Source organism: Schistocerca piceifrons, chromosome 9 (assembly GCF_021461385.2).
Source record: "Schistocerca piceifrons isolate TAMUIC-IGC-003096 chromosome 9, iqSchPice1.1, whole genome shotgun sequence".
Classification (NCBI taxonomy): domain Eukaryota; kingdom Metazoa; phylum Arthropoda; class Insecta; order Orthoptera; family Acrididae; genus Schistocerca; species Schistocerca piceifrons.
The window spans coordinates 180,251,898-180,270,058 of NC_060146.1; positions in this window are offsets into that span (position 1 = coordinate 180,251,898).

The following is an 18,161-nucleotide window of genomic DNA, read 5'->3' on the forward strand; positions in this document are numbered from 1 at the left end:
CTCTTATAACTGCCAACTGGCTTCTGTACAAATTGTAAATAGCCTTTCGCTCCCTATACTCACCCCTGCCACCTTCAGAATTTGAAAGAGAGTATTCCAGTCAACATTGTCCAATGCTTTCTCCAAGTCTACAAATGCTAGAAATGTAGGTTTGCCTTTCTTTAACCTATTTTCTAACATAAGTCGTAGGGTCAGTATTGCCTCACGTGTTCCAACATTTCTACGGAATCCAAACTGATCTTCCCCAGGTCGGCTTCTACCAGTTTTTCCATTCGTCTGTAAAGAATTCGCGTTAGTATTTTGCTGCTGTGACTTATTAAACCGATAGTTCGATATTATCACATCTGTCAACACCTGCTTTCTTTTGGATTGGAATTATTATATTCTTCTTGAAGTCTGAAGGTATTTCGCCTGTCTCATACATCTTGCTTACCAGATGGTAGAGTTTTTTCAGTAGTTCCAATGGAATGTTGTCTACTCCCGGGGCCTTGTTTCGACTCAGGTCTTTCAGTGCTCTGTCAAACTGCAGAGCAGTATCGTATCTCCCATTTCATCTTCATCTACATCCTCTTCCATTTCGATAATATTGTCCTCAAGTACATCACCCTTGTGTAGACCCTCTATATACTCCTTCCACCCTTCTGTTTTTCCTTCTTTGCTTAGAAATGGGTTTCCATCTGAGCTCTTGATATTGTGTATTTATTTCGTATTTATTTCAAAGAACGTGGCGTCCCCACCACTGGGGAATGGTCCCCGTGCGACTGTCGCGGCTTCGGTGCCTTAAAAGAGGCCTAAAAGGTCAACGATTGCTGTTGGACGAGGCTATGCAGCAGGCAGTCGTGCATTTGTTCATGCAGCAGGTCACGGCATATCTTCAACCTTGTGCGTTGGTGAAATGATAGGCGCGACAAGTACCCGTAAAAATGATCCTCCATTTGGTTAATACGGAGACGGTAGAGGAAATCATGCTGCAGAACAAATCTAGAAATGTGTCAACGAAATTGCCAAGTTGTCCTTTTAAACTGATCATTGTAGTTCTGGGTACCTGACAGAAACATCTCCAGCGGTAGTCCGTAGACTGGAGGGCTCTCGTGTCTGGTGATCACATTGCGCTTTCAAGCTGCTGAGCGTTTGGAAGGAAAACGTCAGCTGCGCACGCTGGGCGTTGCGGAGAAGGACCCCCACTAACGCCTAGGCGAGCAAACATTGTCAGGAGACTAATTTCCGGATGAGCTCTCGCAAGTGCTGCAGAATTACAGAGCGTAATTTCCGGAGTGGGTGTCGTGTGTGAGGCTTCCAGCGGCCATCGCAACCACTCGCGGACGGGAATGACGTTTCCCTATCTGGGGACTTCGGCTTCATACTGTTACTCCTTAAGTCACAGGAGCAGTGTTACACCACGCTCTCCCTATTGCAACCGCAAATGTTGCGGTGCGGGAAGCATTGTCAAGTTTAATACGATGTACACTGCAGGCCATTAAAATTGCTATACCAAGAAGAAATGCAGATGATAAACGGATATTCATTGAACAAATACATTATACTAGAACTGACATGTGATTACATATTCACGCAACGTGGGTGTATAGATCCTGAGAAATCAGTACCCAGAACAACCATCTCTGGCCGTAATAACGGCTTTGATACCCCCGGGCATTGAATCAAACAGAGCTTGGATGGTGTGTACAGGAACAGCTGCCCATGCAGCTTCAACACGATACCACAGTTCATCAATAGTAGTGACTGGCGTATTGTGACGAGCCAGTTGCTCGGCCACCATTGACCAGACGTTTTCATTGGGAGAGAGATCCAGAGAATGTGCTGGCCAGCGCAGCAGTCGAACATTTTCTGTATCCAGAAAGGCCCGTACAGGACCTGCAACATGCAGTCGTGCATTATCCTGCTGAAATGTAGGGTTTCGCAGGGATCGAATGAAGGGTAGATCCTCGGAACGTAACACTGAAATGTAACGTCCACTGTTCAAAGTGCCGTCAATGCGAACAAGAGGTGACCGAGGCGTGTAACCAATGGCACCCCATACCATCACGCTGGGTGATACGCCAGTATGGCGATGACGAATACACGCTTCCAATGTGCGTTCACCGCGATGTCGCCAAACACGGATGCGACCATCATGATGCTGTAAACACAACCTGGATTCATCGGAAAAAATGACGTTGTGCCATTCGTGAACCCAGGTTCGTCGTTGAGTACACCATCGCAGGCGCTCCTGTCTGTGATGCAGCGACACGGGTAACCGCAGCCATGGTGTCCGAGGTGATAGTCCATGCTGCTGCAAACATCGTCGAACTGTTCGTGCAGATGGTTGTTGTAAACGTCCCCATCTGTTGACTCAGGGATCGAGACGTGGCTGCCCGATCCGTTACAGCCATGCGGATAAGATGCCTGTCATCTCGACTGCTAGTGGTACGAGGCCGTTGGGATCCAACACGGCGTTCCGTATTACCCTCCTGAACCCACCGATTCCATATTCTGCTAACAGTCATTGGATCTCGAACAACGCGAGCAGCAATGTCGCGATACGATAAACCGCAATCGCGATAGGCTGCAATCCGACCTTTATCAAAGTCGGAAACGTGATGGTACGCATTTCTCCTCCTTACACGAGGCATTAAAACAACGTTTCACCACGCAACGCCAGTCAACTGCTGTTTGCGTATGAGAAATCGGTAAGAAACTTTCCTCATGTCAGCACATTGTAGGTGTCGCCACCGGCGCCAACCTTGTGTGAATGCTCTGAAAAGCTAATAATTTGCGTATCACAGCATCTTCTTCCTGTCGGTTAAATTTCGCGTCTGTAGCACGTCATCTTCGTGGTGTAGCAATTTTAATGGCCAGTAGTGTAGGAAAACCGCTGGCGTTCAAAACAGCTCCCCCGTCGTCTCCGTCTATGGTTGTCAAAGGAATCCTCTACCCTTCTTCCTGTAAAATAGTGGGAAATTCAGGGAAAGACGGGTAGACAGCGATAACGTACCTTTCTGTTCAAAGTAGACCACAATCCGCTCAATGGTATTGCGCTCTGGTGATTCCGGTGGCCTTGCACTCAACAGAACCTGTCCTGGACGATGGGGGCTGTGTGAACAGCGACCCTGTCGTTTAGGAACGCAGCATAACCTTTAGGGAACAAACATTGTAGAATGGAGTGGACCTTATTAGCCAAATGGTCACATAATCCTTGGCAGTAATGCGAGTCTACAAATAAACCTTGGGACCCTTAGAATACCACGATATCGCTGCCCAAATCGTCACCGAGCGCCAGCCATGTTTCACTCTTGGGACGTAAACTCGCCCACAAGTCGTCAACACTGTGAAAAAGGACGCATCGGACCAAATGATAACCTCTCATTGCTCTGTGGTCAAGGTTTTATGGTTTTTCCTCTTAGGGTCATTTACATCACTGATGAGTGGTTTTGGAATTCCAGCTCGTCGTGCGATTCCCTAATTCTGGAGCTCTGTTCATGTTGTTTCGGTGCTGGCAGGGTTCGCGAGAGCACATTCGGGTCTGCGGTCACTTCTGAGCTAGTGTCTAATTTTTCGTCATAAACATCGTCAACGGCCGTCCACCACGATCGGGGTAGTTTGCTAGTTACTTAAACGTAACTAGCCTAAGGACACCGCACACATCCATGCCCGAGGCAGGATTCGAACCTGCGACCGTAGCGGTGGCGCTTCCATACTGTAACGCCTAGAACCGCTCGGCCACTCCGGCCGGTGATGACGCTGTCGATTATCGACTAATAAAGTCATCAGAAGATCAAAACAAACTGCAAAACGATTTAGAAAAGATATCTGAATGGTGCGAAAAGTGGCAGTTGGCCCTAAATAACAAAAAGTCTGAGGTCATCCACCCACAAGAGTGCTAAAAGGAACTCGTTAAACTTCGGTTACACTATAAATCGGTCGAATCTAAAAGCCATAAATTCAGATAAATACCTAGGTATTACAATTACGAACAACTGAAATTGGAAGGAACACACAGAAAATATTGTGGGGAAGGCTAACCAAAGACTGCGTTTTATTGACAGGACACTTAGGAAATGTGACAGATCTACTAAGGAGACTGCCTACACTACGCTTGTCCGTCATCTTTTAGAATACTGCTGCGCGAGTGGGTTCCTTACCAGACAGGGCTGACTGAGTACATCGAACAAGTTCAAACAAACGCAGCACGTTTTGTATTATCGTGAAATATGGGAGGGAGTGTCACAGAAATGACACAGAGTTTGGGCTGGCAATCATTAAAAGAAAGGCATTTTTCGTTGCGACGGAATCTTTTCACGAAATTCCAATCACCAACTTTCTCCTCCGAATGCGAAAATATTTTGTTGACACCGATCTACATAGGGAGTGTAACGTCCCCTTAGAAAAATTAATGAATTACTATGCTGATAAACCTCTACGTTATTTGATTTTCAAACAGCTGAGCAAAACTGAACATAATCAGACATTACTCTCTTTACTTATTCTGATCAACACTAAACTGACACATAATATTTTTAGCGCAACGCAATCTGACTTTCAAAAATCCCTACAAAAGAATGGCCCTGACTAACAATAACTTATACTTTTCATGAATCACTTACCGCACAAAAATCGTCGTTACTCGAACTACTGCAATACAGCGTGCGCCACTACTGCCAGCTAAATAAAAGATTCTAACTACTGAAGGCACTAACTACTGATAGGCATAGTTAGCAAATGAAAGATTTTGATAGAGAACAAACAATGTATTTACCTTAATAGTGTTCAAAAGTCATAACATATATATCAGTTCATGATATCCAGTATTACAAATTTACACTTTCTGGCGGACACACGTCCAGATCGTTCGCTCTTAAAATTCTTCCATCTCTCTCCCCACATCCACCACTGTTGGCGTCTAACCACCAACTGCGCAACGCTACGCACTGTTCACATCTAACTGCCCAACGCTACAATAGCGATTATTTCAACAATGCCGACCAGCCACAGACTGCACACAGCACAGTCAGTGATTTCCATACAAAGCGCTACGTGGCGTTACCAATATAAAAACATAAACAGCCTTATTACAGGAGGAACGATCACCACGATAAAATAAGGGAAATTAGAGCTCGTACGGGAAGATACAGGTGTTCATTCTTTCCGCGCGCTATGCGAGATTGGAATAATAGAGAATTGTGAAGGTGGTTCGATGAACCCTCTGCCAGGCACTTGAATGTGATTTGCAGAGTATCCATGTAGATGTAGATGTAGACTTAGCGGATGACTTTTTCCGCTTTCTCTGTTTGCGGTGTAAATCTTCGATACCCCGCCCCTCACTTTCGCTCCCTTGGTTGTGGACGCACGCACCATACAAGAACAAATAATTCGCCCAAGTTCGAATTCACTTACCGGCGGCACAATGCACTCTAAGTTACCTAGAACCCTGTTTGACCACGATTGATACGACGTATTCAGGATATTGGACACGTGCTCTTCGTGATCAGATACAACACAGCAACATGCAGGATTGGCTAACGTCTACGTTTTTCACTTCTGCCGTCGTTTCCATATTTTTCTCCAAACCCTGTAGATTGTCGGCAGGCTTCCGTGTTAGCCAGAGTATACCTGCTGTTGCCGACACGGTAATTACGCCAGTGGGAGAAAGCTGATATGTTGCCTGAGTCTTCCCGGAATGCCCGCTCCCGGAGTTTCAGAACTACAGCTTTCCGTGATCCACTGCGCTTCCCTTCTACCGTCTGCTACTGGGGTTTGTCGAGCATTTACGTAACGCTCTTACTAAGCGAACCAGGTGTGATATAATTCTGCTGATATCGCCCTCTTTTGTTTTTGTAGTGAACAATAATAAAAAAACATTACTCATAGCTTTGCTTCGTTATGTATAATATGAATCAACAATCAATCAACCAATAATCAATCAACATATGAAGGGCTTATTTCAATAGTGGTACAAGTCCATTACCTCCGCTTTCCTGCCTATAATGCTTCTGACATTAATGGTCCAAACAAACAGAAAGAAAGGTTCATCTCTAGCAAGAAGCTATATGCTTGAATATTTCTAATATCTCAACTGCAGACTTTTCAGCGCTCATTTAACCTTAGGACTCTGTATCTCAAAATGAACAAAAATGGACTTGTACCACTATTGAAATAAGCCCTTCATATGAAGACGTGGATCTACTAATGTGAACAACAAGCGACCACAAGATAAGTATATCTACAGGAGACGTGGATTTGCAATTTTACTACGGGCATAACCCACAGCGACGAAACGATCCTGTTTTCTTTGGATCTTCCTTGTGTCCTCTGTTAATCCTACACTGTAAGGTTCTCATGCCGATCAAGAACTGTAGTCCGTAGCTAGACGGTTTGGGGAGCCACTTCTTTCGTGAATGAATTACCTTAGATTTCTTCAAATTAATATCGTTCTTCAATCGGCGTTTTATGCGGTCATTCCACGTAAGGTCTGGACGTGTACCTGATGGATATTTCACAGTTGTTACCGTACCCAGTGGTCGATCGCCAGGCGGTTATTCCTTGAAATTTGGTATGCGAATGTATATCCTTGAGGCAATTGTTGACTGTCAGCTGTAGACAAAATTACCATTGAAAAATACACACATAAAAAAAGTTTTGCATCACCCCGGTTCCCAGAACTCGTGAAGATAGACGTTCACTGTGGCTATTGTACGTATAACAGACACAGTCCCTTTGTCTGTTCAGAGATGTCACTAAATCCGCCCAAGCCGGCCGGAGTGGCCCAGCGGTTCTAGGTACTACAATCCGGAACCGCGCCACCGCTACGGTCGCAGGTTCGAATCCTGCCTTGGGCATGGCTGTGTGTGATATCCTTAGGTTAGTTAGGTTTAATTAGTTCTAAGTTCTAGGGGACTGATGACCTCAGAAGTTAAGTCCCATAGTGCTCAGAGCCATTTGAACCATTTGAAATCCGCCCAAAGATGGAAACAACCATGCGTCAGCAGCGCCTATTAGACGGAGGGGTCCGACAGCGGATCAGTTCCAGTCATTCCACCAGGAAGGAGGTACACGGCTCGTGTTGTCTGTAGTTCAACCATTCCTGTATGGTTAGTACCGCATAGTTACTTTGTGCCAGGAAGGGCTCGCAGCACAGGAAGTGTCCAGGCGTCTCGGAGTGAACCAAAGCGATGTTGTTCGGACATGGAGGAGATACATAGAGACAGGAACTGTCGATGACATGCCTCGCTCAGGCTGCCCAAGGGCTACTGCTGCAATGGATGACCGCTACCTACGGATTATGGCTCGGAGGAACCCTGACAGCAACGCCACCATGTTGAATGATGCCTTTCGTGCTACCACAGTACGTCGTGTTACGACTCAAACTGTGCGCAATAGGCTGCATGATGCGCAAAATCACTCCCGACGTCTATGGCGAGGCCAATCTTTGCAACCACGACATCATGCAGCGCGGTACAGATGGGCCCAACAATATGTCGAATGGACCGCTCAGGATTGGCATCACATTCTCTTCACCGATGGGTGTCGCATGTGCTTCAACCACACATTCGTCGGAGACGTTTTTGGAGGCAACCCGGTCAGTCAGAGCGCCTTAGACACACTGTGCAGCGAGTGCAGCAAGATGGAGGTTCCCTAATGTTTTGGGATGGCATTATGTGGGGCCGACGTACGCGGCTGGTAGTCATGGAAGGCGCCGTGACGGCTGTACGATACGTGAATGCCATCCTGCGACAGATAGTGCAGCCATATCGGCAGCATATTGGCGAGGCGTTCGTTTTCATGGACGACAATTCGCGCCCCCATCGTGCACATCTTGTGAATGACTTCCTTCAGGATAACGGCATCGCTCGACTAGAGCGGCCAGCATGTTCTCCAGACATGAACCCTATCGAACATGCCTGGGATAGATTGAAAAGGGCTGTTTATGGACGACGTGACCCACCAACCACTTTGAGAGATATACGCCGAATCGCCGTTGAGGAGTGGGACAATCTGGACCAACAGTGCCTTGATGAACTTGTGGATAGCGTGCCATGACGAATGCAGGCAGACATCAGTGCAAGAGGACTTCCTACTGGGTATTAGAGGTAGCGGTGTGTACAGCAGTCTGGACCACCACCTCTGAAGGTCTCGCTGTATGGTGGTAGAACAGGCAATGTGTGGTTTTCATGAGCAATAAAAAGGTCGGAAATGATGCTTATGTTGATCGCTATTCCAATTTTCTCTACAGGTTCCGAAACTCTCGGAACCGAGGTGATGCAAAACTTTTTTGGTGTGGGTATAAAAATTGTAGGAAATAACCTCCGCTTAGTTTGCATTCGCGTAACAGCCTCTTACACTGTACGATGCACCACACAGGAATTATCTGAATGGGCCGGAAATCGGCAGATGTTATGTACATGTACAAGTTCAAAAACTTTTGGATGATTTATACAACAGAGAGAGATTCGCAAACTTAACAAGTCAGTAACGCATAGGTCCACCTGTGACCCTTATGGAAGCAGTCATTCGGCTTGGCATTGATTGATAGAGTTGTTGGATGTTCTCCTGAGGATAGCGTGCCAAATTCTGTCCATTTGGCGCATTAGACCGTCAACATACTCGAGATAGCTGGAGCGCTCTGCCCATAATGCTCTAAGCGTTCTCAGTTGGGGAGGGATCCATTGAGCTTTCTGGACGAAGTATGATTTGGCAAGGACGATGACAAACAGTCGAAAATCTTGCCGTGTGCGGGCTTGGAATCTCAATGGCTGGAGTGGAATTATCTTCAGTTATGAGTCCCACTTCGAAACAGAGCCCAGATTACCAGCGAAGTCGTGTCTAGAGACGCCCAGAACATCGGTCGGATACCAACCTGATTATCGCCCGCCAAATGGCCCGACAGCAAAGGGTGATAGTCTGCGGCGCCATTTCATTTTATAGCAGGAACCCCTTTGATTGTCATTCGCAGTATCCTTACAGCACAGCGGAGGTCGTCGGTATTCTACAGCCCGTTTAGTTACCCTTCATGGCAAACCATCCTTGACTTACGTTTCAGCAAAATAATGCCCGCCTTCACACGGCCAGAGTATCTACTGCTTGTCTTCGTGATAGTCAAACCGTAGCTTGGCCAGCAAGGTCGCTGGATCCCCAATTGAGAACGTTTGGAGCGTTACTGGCATGCTCCTCCTAAAACCTTGGAACTGTTGCGATCTATCGCATCAGTTGGACAGAATTTGGCACGATATCCCTCAGAAGGGCGCCTGACAACTGTCAGTCAATGCCAGGCTGAGTAACTGGTTGTGTAGGGACTAGAGTTGGACCAACACGTTACTGAATTGCTCAGTTTGTGAAGCTTCTCTTGAATAAATCAGTTCTTCACGTCTACTGATTTGCGTCCCATTCTGCTAAATCCTTCATAGTGCGTCTTTTTTTTAGTGTATTTTTGACAAGTCATGTAGTATTTAATTACTCTTTAAGGATGACCTAAAGGCCGAGGTTACAATTGTGAATAATTGAACAGTACAGTCCGACCACCATACGCCATTTAAGACCCATAGAAAGTCCAATTGTGTATGTTTCATCTTAATCAGATGGTGTCCTCGATGGCGAGTGTTGATCGGAGGCGAGGGTATCATCTGGAGTGCCCCAGGGAAGTGTGGTAGGCTGTGATAGGCCCGCTGTTGTTTCTATCTACATAAATGATCTTTTGGATAGAGTGGATAGCAATGTGCGGCTGTTTGCTGATGATGCTGTGGTGTACGGGAAGGTGTCGTCGTTGAGTGACTGTAGGAGGATACAAGATGACTTGGACAGGATTTATGATTGGTGTAAAGAATGGCAGCTAACTCTAAATATAGATAAATGTAAATTAATGCAGATGAATAGGAAAAAGGATCCCGTAATTTTTGAATATTCCATTAGTAGTGTAGCGCTTGACTCAGTCACGTCGATTAAATATTTGGGCGTAACATTGCAGAGCGATATGAAGTGGGACAAGCATGTAATGGCAGTTGTGTGGAAGGCGGACAGTCGTCTTCGGTTCATTGGTAGAATTTTGGGAATATGTGGTTCATCTGTGAAGGAGACCGCTTATAAAACACTAATACGACCTATTCTTGAGTACTGCTCGAGCGTTTGGGATCCCTGTCAGGTCGGATTGAGGGAGGAAATAGAAGCAATACAGAGATGGGCTGGTAGATTGTTACTGGTAGGGTTGATCATCACGCGAGTGTTACGGAAATGCTTCAGGAACTCGGGTGGGAGTCTCTGGAGGAAAGGAGGCGTTCTTTTCGTGAATCGCTACTGAGGAAATTTAGAGAACCAGCATTTGAGGCTGACTGCAGTTCAGTTTTACTGCCGCCAACTTACATTTCGCGGAAATACCATAAAGATAAGAGAGATTAGCGCTCGTAGAGAGGCATATAGGCAGTCATTTTTCCCTCGTTCTGTTTGGGAGTGGAACAGGGATAGAAGATGCTAGTTGTGGTACGAGGTACCCTCCGCCACGCACCGTATGGTGGATTGCAGAGTATGTATGTAGATGTAGACATATCGCAAGGCATTTAATTAGTAAATATGCATCATCCAAAATATCTGGGAGCCACTCTAGGTTGTACTCTGCCGTACAAGCAGCATTGTCAGAAGACGAGAATGAAGGTGGGCGTCAGTAATAATATCCTTGGCAAGGTCTCTGGTAGCACGTGGGGCCTTCGAGCACAAACCTTAAGAAGGATGACACTAGCAACACGTTACAGTACTGCAGACTTTGTGTGCGCAGTCTGGTACAAATCTACCCACGTAAACATAATTGACAAGGCGCTAAACGAAACGTGTAGGCTTATTACCGTCATCTTCAAAGTTAAGCCACTTGGAAAACTCTACGAGATTGCGGCTTTAGCGCCACCAGATGTTAGTCGTGAAATAGGTGCCAATACGCATAGAAATAATCAGGCTTTCGAGGAAAACCATCCAGTATACAGACAGGCTCCAGGAGCTACTTGGTTTGGGTCCAGATGTAGTTTTCTCAAGATAGCCTCAGCTTTGCAAACAGGAGCAGCTACAACAGGAAAACAATAATTGTCATGATCTCGACTTGAGAATAACTCTGCCAGGCCTCTCCATTGGGGAACCCGACCACCTGGTCAGACGCTGAATTGGATCTTCTGGTCTGTCAACCGTCTTCGTTCTGGAGTTCGAAATCCAGGTATCGTCTTCCTCTGCACAGAATAAGATCTTCTGCTTGCGTCTTCAAGCGCAGTTAAAGTTGCAAATTTTTGGTCAACAGTAGTGCAACATGATAATTGTTTCATTCACATGCTTTGTCGAGCGGTTCTTGGCGCTTCAGTCCGGAACCGCGCTGCTGCTACGGTCGCAGGTTCTAATCCTGCCTCGGACATGGATGTGTGTGGTGTCCTTAGGTTAGTTAGGTTTAAGTAGTTCTAAGGCTATGGGACTGATGACCTCATATGTTAAGTCCCAAAGAGCTTAGAGCCATTTCATTCATTTGTTTGTAATGTTAATTACAATGGACTGTATTTGTCTTTGACTGGAGTAAATAATAATAATAATCATGTGGCCACAATACAAGAGACGTGATACCAATTTTTGTATCTAATTAATCGTTCAGTTCATATGACTCCCACAGCAGCGAACATATGTTTTTATGTCGCGATATCGTCGACAGGAATAATGACGGTAAAAGGACGCCTCCGCTGTCGCACCAGTTCCTACCACACGTCCAGCTGTCGCAATGCCTAATAAAAGATAAGTGTTTCGTCAGACACTACGCTTCATGAAACAGGTTGCTCTTGTTTCGAAACAATGCCTCCATTTTTTCTTTTCTTTTTCTTTTTTTTTTTTTTTAGTGGAGCACGTTCTTTCATCACACTTCAGTTTCATAGTTGACGTTTGATCATTTTTTGGAAAAACATTAACGACAGTAACAAACGAAAAGCTAGATAGCCAGTCTATCGACAGGGCAAATTCAGATTTTGGTGAGAATAATGTTACTCCAAACGGGGGAATTTTGAGGGACGGAAAGAGCTTAAACATAAAGACTTGTTATATTAGTGAATAATCACCAAAGGCTCTCTCACACGTTCAATAATATTGTCAAACCGTCAGTATATTGATCGTCAGAGGGCGCGTATTGACGTATTGTCAATAGTAAGGTATTTACGAGCAGTATTGATCGCCCTCAAATATTCTCAGTATTGTCAATTCATATTGAAAGGATAAGGTTATATATTGACGCTTTGACAATATTCTCCTGTAGGACGTTAAGAGAGCTTCACGAACCAGCCACATGGCGTTAGTGTGCGCTGTTTGTGTTTTCAGTTCGCCTTTGTGCATTACGTACCTCAGATTCAAATTTTCGAATAGCCTTTTAACACACACAAAATTTAATAGACCGATGCGAGGGTAACATGGTATGTAGCATTTTAGGATGTTCAGTGGAGGATTGTCTATGACACTGTTTACTTCATGCATTTGAAAATATAGTTTAGGTTGGTCAATTACATAGCAGTTTGCTAAACCTGCTGTCACTTCGAAAAAACACGTCATGTGTCTTCAGTGACTTGTCAGAGGTCTGCGAAATGGATGTCAGTTTCACCAAATTCTTACCACACAAAACGTCAAAAATACGTTTTACGTTAATTGCCTGAACATAACCTTGCCAAGCAGATGTAACTGTTTCACAGATTTCCGTAGAATTTTCTCAATTGTGTTTGCTGCTATTACAAAACAAAACTTGGAGCATTCGGGACATCTGACTCTCACCAGAAAACTCAGTTATTCCAATTGTTTCGTCACCACCGATTGCCTCTCTCATTAAAGTATTTTGTTTTTTGTTTTTTTTTTGTTTTATCTTCTGTTGTTGTTGTTGTGGTCTTCAGTCCAAAGACTGGTTTGCTGCATCTCCCCTTGCTACTCTATCCTGTGCAACCCTCTTCATCACCGAGTAACTACTGCAACCTACATCTTTCTGAATCTGCTTAGTGTATTCATCTCTCGACCTCTCTCTACGATTTTTACCCTCCACATTTCCCTCCAATACTAAATTTGTAATCCCCTGATGCCGCAGAACGTGTCCTACCAACCTATCCCTTCTTCTAGTCAAGTTGTGCCACAAATTCCTCTTCTCTCCAATTCTGTTCATACCTCCTCGTTAGTTACGCGATCTACCCATCTAATCTTCAGCATTCTTCTATAGCGCAACATTTCAAAAGTTCTGTTCCCTTCTTGCCTAAACTGTTTATCGTCCATGTTTCACTTCCGTATATGGCTATACTCCATACTTTCAAAAAAGACTTCCTGACACTGAAATCTAAACTCTATGTTAACAAATTTCTCTTCCTCAGAAACGCTTTCCTTGCCGTCGCCAGTCTACATTTTATATCCTCTCTGCTTCGACCACCATCAGTTACTTTCATGCCCAAATAACAAAACTCATCTACTACTTTAAGCGTCTCATTTCCTAATCTAATTCCCTCAGCATAAGCTGATTTAATTCGACTACATTCCATTATCCTCGTTTTGCTTTTGTTGATGTTCATCTTATATCCTCGTTTCAAGACACTGTCCATTCCATTCAACTGCTCTTCCAAATCATTAGCTGTCTTTGACAGGATCACAATGTCATCGGCAAACTTGAAGGTTTTTGTTTCTTCTCCCTGGATTGTAATTCCTACTCCCAATTTTTCTTTTGTTTACTTTACTGCTTGCTCAATATACAGATTGAATGATATAGGGGATCGGCTACAACCCTGTCTCACTCCTTTCTCAGCCACTGCTTCCCTTTGGTGTCCCTCGACTCTTATAGCTGCCATCTGGTTCCTGTACAAATTGTAAATAGTCTTTCGCTCCCTGTGTGTTATCCCTGCCACCTTCAGAATTTGAGAAAGAGTATTCCAGCCAACAAAGCTTTCTCTAAGTCTATAAATGCTATAAATTTAAGTTTGCCTTTCCTTAACTTACCTTCTATGATAAGTCGTAGGGTCAGTAATGACTCGCGTGTTCCTACATTTCAACGGAATCTAAATTGATCTTCCCCGGGGTCGCCTTCTGCCAGTTCTTCCATTAATCTCCTATCCACATTGTCTTACTGTACGATGCAGCTCTCATCGGAAAATAATTTATGAAATCTTTCGGACCCGTAACTCTGATTAGTTAGTAAATGAACATGTGACCAGTCCCTCCTTTTTTCCATCCATTCTCACACCGGTTTTCTCTTTTTCACTGTTTTCTGTTGCTTGCAAACCATAGCACCTTCTTTCTTTTGGACGTTCGACATCTTAAAGTTGTAATACTGAGTTTTTAACTGACAATCTTTTGTATATTGTTGATCGAGTGATACCGCTTCAATATACTGAAGGCTTGACATTACTATTGTCAATAGATATTGAACGTGTGCAGGCCCCGTAATAAGGGATGTAGCAACAATAACAAACAAAAGCACGTTTGCAGTCACAGGAATAAAAAGTGGTTCAATGAAATTTGTTCTTTTGTATCGTACCTGGTGATGACGTTACATAAAGTGAACATTTTAATCTGTTGAAATATTTTTTACTATACGCAAAGACTTTGATAGTGGGGTGCGTGAAGAAGAAGAAAAGGGACAAAAATTAATTTAAGAGTAATATCGATAAGATCGGCATAGGAATTGTATAATAATAAAGAAACTCTTTGTTCGGGGTAATTAGAATGATAAGATTTTATTTGCTAATCTTTGTACTAGGATAAAGAATTCACTATTAGGTTTCTCTTGTTCTGGAATGCAAGCAACGGTCGGCCATCGAACATTATGAATCCGTAATAATTTAATAATTGTTAAAATATATAATAGAAAGAGTTATTACTGTTTCATTTAAGTCTTTCCCATGCAGGAAGTAGTAACTTTTCTAATTTTGAGTGACTGCGCCAGCGCGGAAGGATCGCACGAATAATAGTCGTCTTTGGCCACCGTTACCGGCCGTAACATTTCTTTGAATATTTTCGCAGCTTCTCTCAGGCGTTTAATAATTTCTCTTTCACACGACTTATACGAATGAATCAGCAACTTTAAGGCATTTGCAGTATTTCTCGTCATTTGTGCACTATCACTTCAGTGATTCAAAGAGACCGCTTCACGGCGATCGAATATCATTTCAAAGACAATATTTTGGGGCAAAAAATGATAATGTACGTTCCCTTATGTAGAGACAACTGTATTTCGCTACGCGACACCCACGAATAGTAATATTTTCTCATGCTTTGGATTCCCTGAGATGTTTAGCTTTTCGATAGACGACAAGTATTTCACGTGTAACATTTTAAGGAGCCTGACGCCATCCATCCATAGCAAGACTGTGCGCCGTTACGTAAAGCAAAAGTTATTTTAATTTAAAGAATCAGCGCAGATTTCAGTATATTGTCCGCCGTTTGTAACTGCAGTTAGATCCTTTTCTGTAGTATATACCGGGTGATCAAAGTCAGTATAAATTTGAAAACTGAATAAATCACAGAATAATGTAGATAGAGAGGTACAAATTAACACACATGCTTGGAATGACATGGGGTTTTATTAGAACCAAAAAAATACAAAAGTTAAAAAATGTACGACAGATGTCTGATCTGATCAGAATAGCAATAATTAGCATAACAAAGTGAGACAAAGCAAACATGATGTTCTTTACAGGAAATGCTCAATATGTCCACCATCATTCCTCAACAATAGCTGTAGTCGAGGAATAATATTGTGAACAGCACTGTAAGGCATGTCCGGAGTTATGGTGAGGCATTGGCGTCGGATGTTGTCTTTCAGCATCCCTAGAGATGCGACTTCAGCACTGAGCACACGATCATCACCAAACGACGCGCGCAAGAGATCTTTCACGCGTCTAGCAATATGGGGTGGAGTGCCATCCTGCATAAACATCGTACGTTCCAGCAGGTGCGTATCAGCCAGGCTGGGGATGATGCGATTCTGTAACATATCGGCGTACCTCTCACCCATCACTGTAGCAGTTACTGACGCTTTGCTGTCCAGCGCCATCTTTCGGACATTTTGTGAACTTTTTTTGGTTCTAATAAAACCCCATGTCATTGCAAGCATGTGTGCTAATTTTTACCTCTCTATCTACATTATTCCGTGGTTAATTAAGTTTTCAAGTTTATACTGACTTTTTGATCACCTTGTATTTCATTGCAGTACTTCTCAGTATAATTTTGCCCCATTAGGATGGACGTCATAAAAACCAGTACATTTAGGTTGGTTGGTTGGTTTGGGGAAGGAGACCAGACAGCGTGGTCATCGGTCTCATCGGAATAGGGAAGGATGGGGAAGGAAGCCGGCCGTGCCCTTTCAGAGGAACCATCCCGGCATTTGCCTGGAGTGATTTAGGGAAATCACGGAAAACCTAAATCAGGATGGCCGGACGCGGGATTGAACCGTCGTCCTTACGAATGCGAGTCCAGTGTCTAACCACTGCGCCACCTCGCTCGGTAGTACATTTAGGCATTAGTACTCTTTCAACCCGATAAAATAAAGACTAGGAAATCTCGTAGAGAGAAACAAAGTCGCCACTCTGTATGCACAAAATGTTACAGCTAATTTGAGGGTCAGCTGGCACTGACAGCGTTTCTTCCAATTTTCAGGCGGCGCACAGTGAAGCGTAGTTCGTTGAGAAAGTCATACTATATGTTGTGCAGCTCTAACGCTAGGTAGTAACGAGACCGCAACGGCTCGATACTGCGAAGAGAGAGTTTCGTAGCCGAAGCGGATAGCTGCCTTGCCTTAACGGAACGCTGTTGGGAGGGGGCCAGCCAGATGGACGCGCGGATACCTCCAAGGTGACCCTGACGTCATCGGCAGCGGCAACGTGGTGGGGGCAGAGCGGGGCGTCGCACTGTTTGCAAACCGCACGCCGCCACGACACGCGGCTGGAATAAAACTGAGTTACTGAGGCTCTCACCTCACACACTAGTAGTAGTAGTAGTAGTAGTAGTAATTGTTGTTGTTGCAGCAGCTTTATTCATCCGAGGGTCACTTTTATAAGGACACCGGGCATGTGGGAAGTTCCTTGAGGCTTTTCGTGAATGATACTTTTGCACACTGATAAGTCACAACGCTAGAAAATCGTATCAAAATTAGGAAGCTGCGGTTCAGTAGTTAGGGTACAGTACACAAATGACGTTGTAAACGGTAGGTTTAGAGGTAGTACTTGCAGCAGTGGTAGGGAAAGAAACAAAAATGATAGTGTGTGACAGGAACAGAGCGCCGTCGACTTCTCTCTCTTTTTTTTTTCCTTGCGCGTAATTAGGACACACAGTTCAGTGTTACTCCATTGCGAATTTTATCCTTACAAAATATGGACTGCATTTTACAAGAAACAAAAATTAGCTGTTCACGCGCCCCTTCTGCGCTTTCATGCCACGATAATACTTTTGATGTAAGTATAGTTTACCTGGTAAACCCGAAAAAATCTATATAATTATTGTTATTTTGCACTCAATAGAACATTCTACCTAATGATCAAAGACTTTGACCTTTCTGGAGACTAGAAATTACTCTGCAGGAATCAGCATGGGTTCCGAAAAAGACGATCGTGTGAAACCCAAGTCGCACTATTCGTCCACGAGACTCAGAGGGCCATAGACACGAGTTCCCAGGTATAGTCTGTCTGTAAACTCAAGAGCAAGCAGCGCTTTTGGTGGGGGAAGTGGCCTTTCCCGGAAGAACTCTGCCACCGGCCTACAGGGGCACCCAAAATCTGTTGCCCGTTACCTGTCTAGCGGTGTAGATCGGCGTGCAGTGATATATGTCGTTTCTGTTCGTGGGATCTTAGTTGCCAGTGTCAGTGAGTTAACTTTGTGTACTTACTGATATACCGGTACTTCGATAACTGGAAGTGATGCATAATCGTCTAGCATTGCAAGAAAATGTGCAGAATACGAGGAAGAGGAGGTATTTGCGGATTAACGAGCGTTCGATCTTTTCTAATGTTATTACAGCGTGTATTAAAGAGGCGACCCAAACAGAACTGTTGGCTAATATTACCACTCCCAATCAAAGGGCTGCAATTTATGCAAACGTCAGCCTCACCCAATAGGACGCATAAGGAAGGAACGCGAAAATAAGCCGCATGGTTTACTGGAATCGCCACGAAGGGAAACTAATAGTTTTGGGAGGAAACCCATCG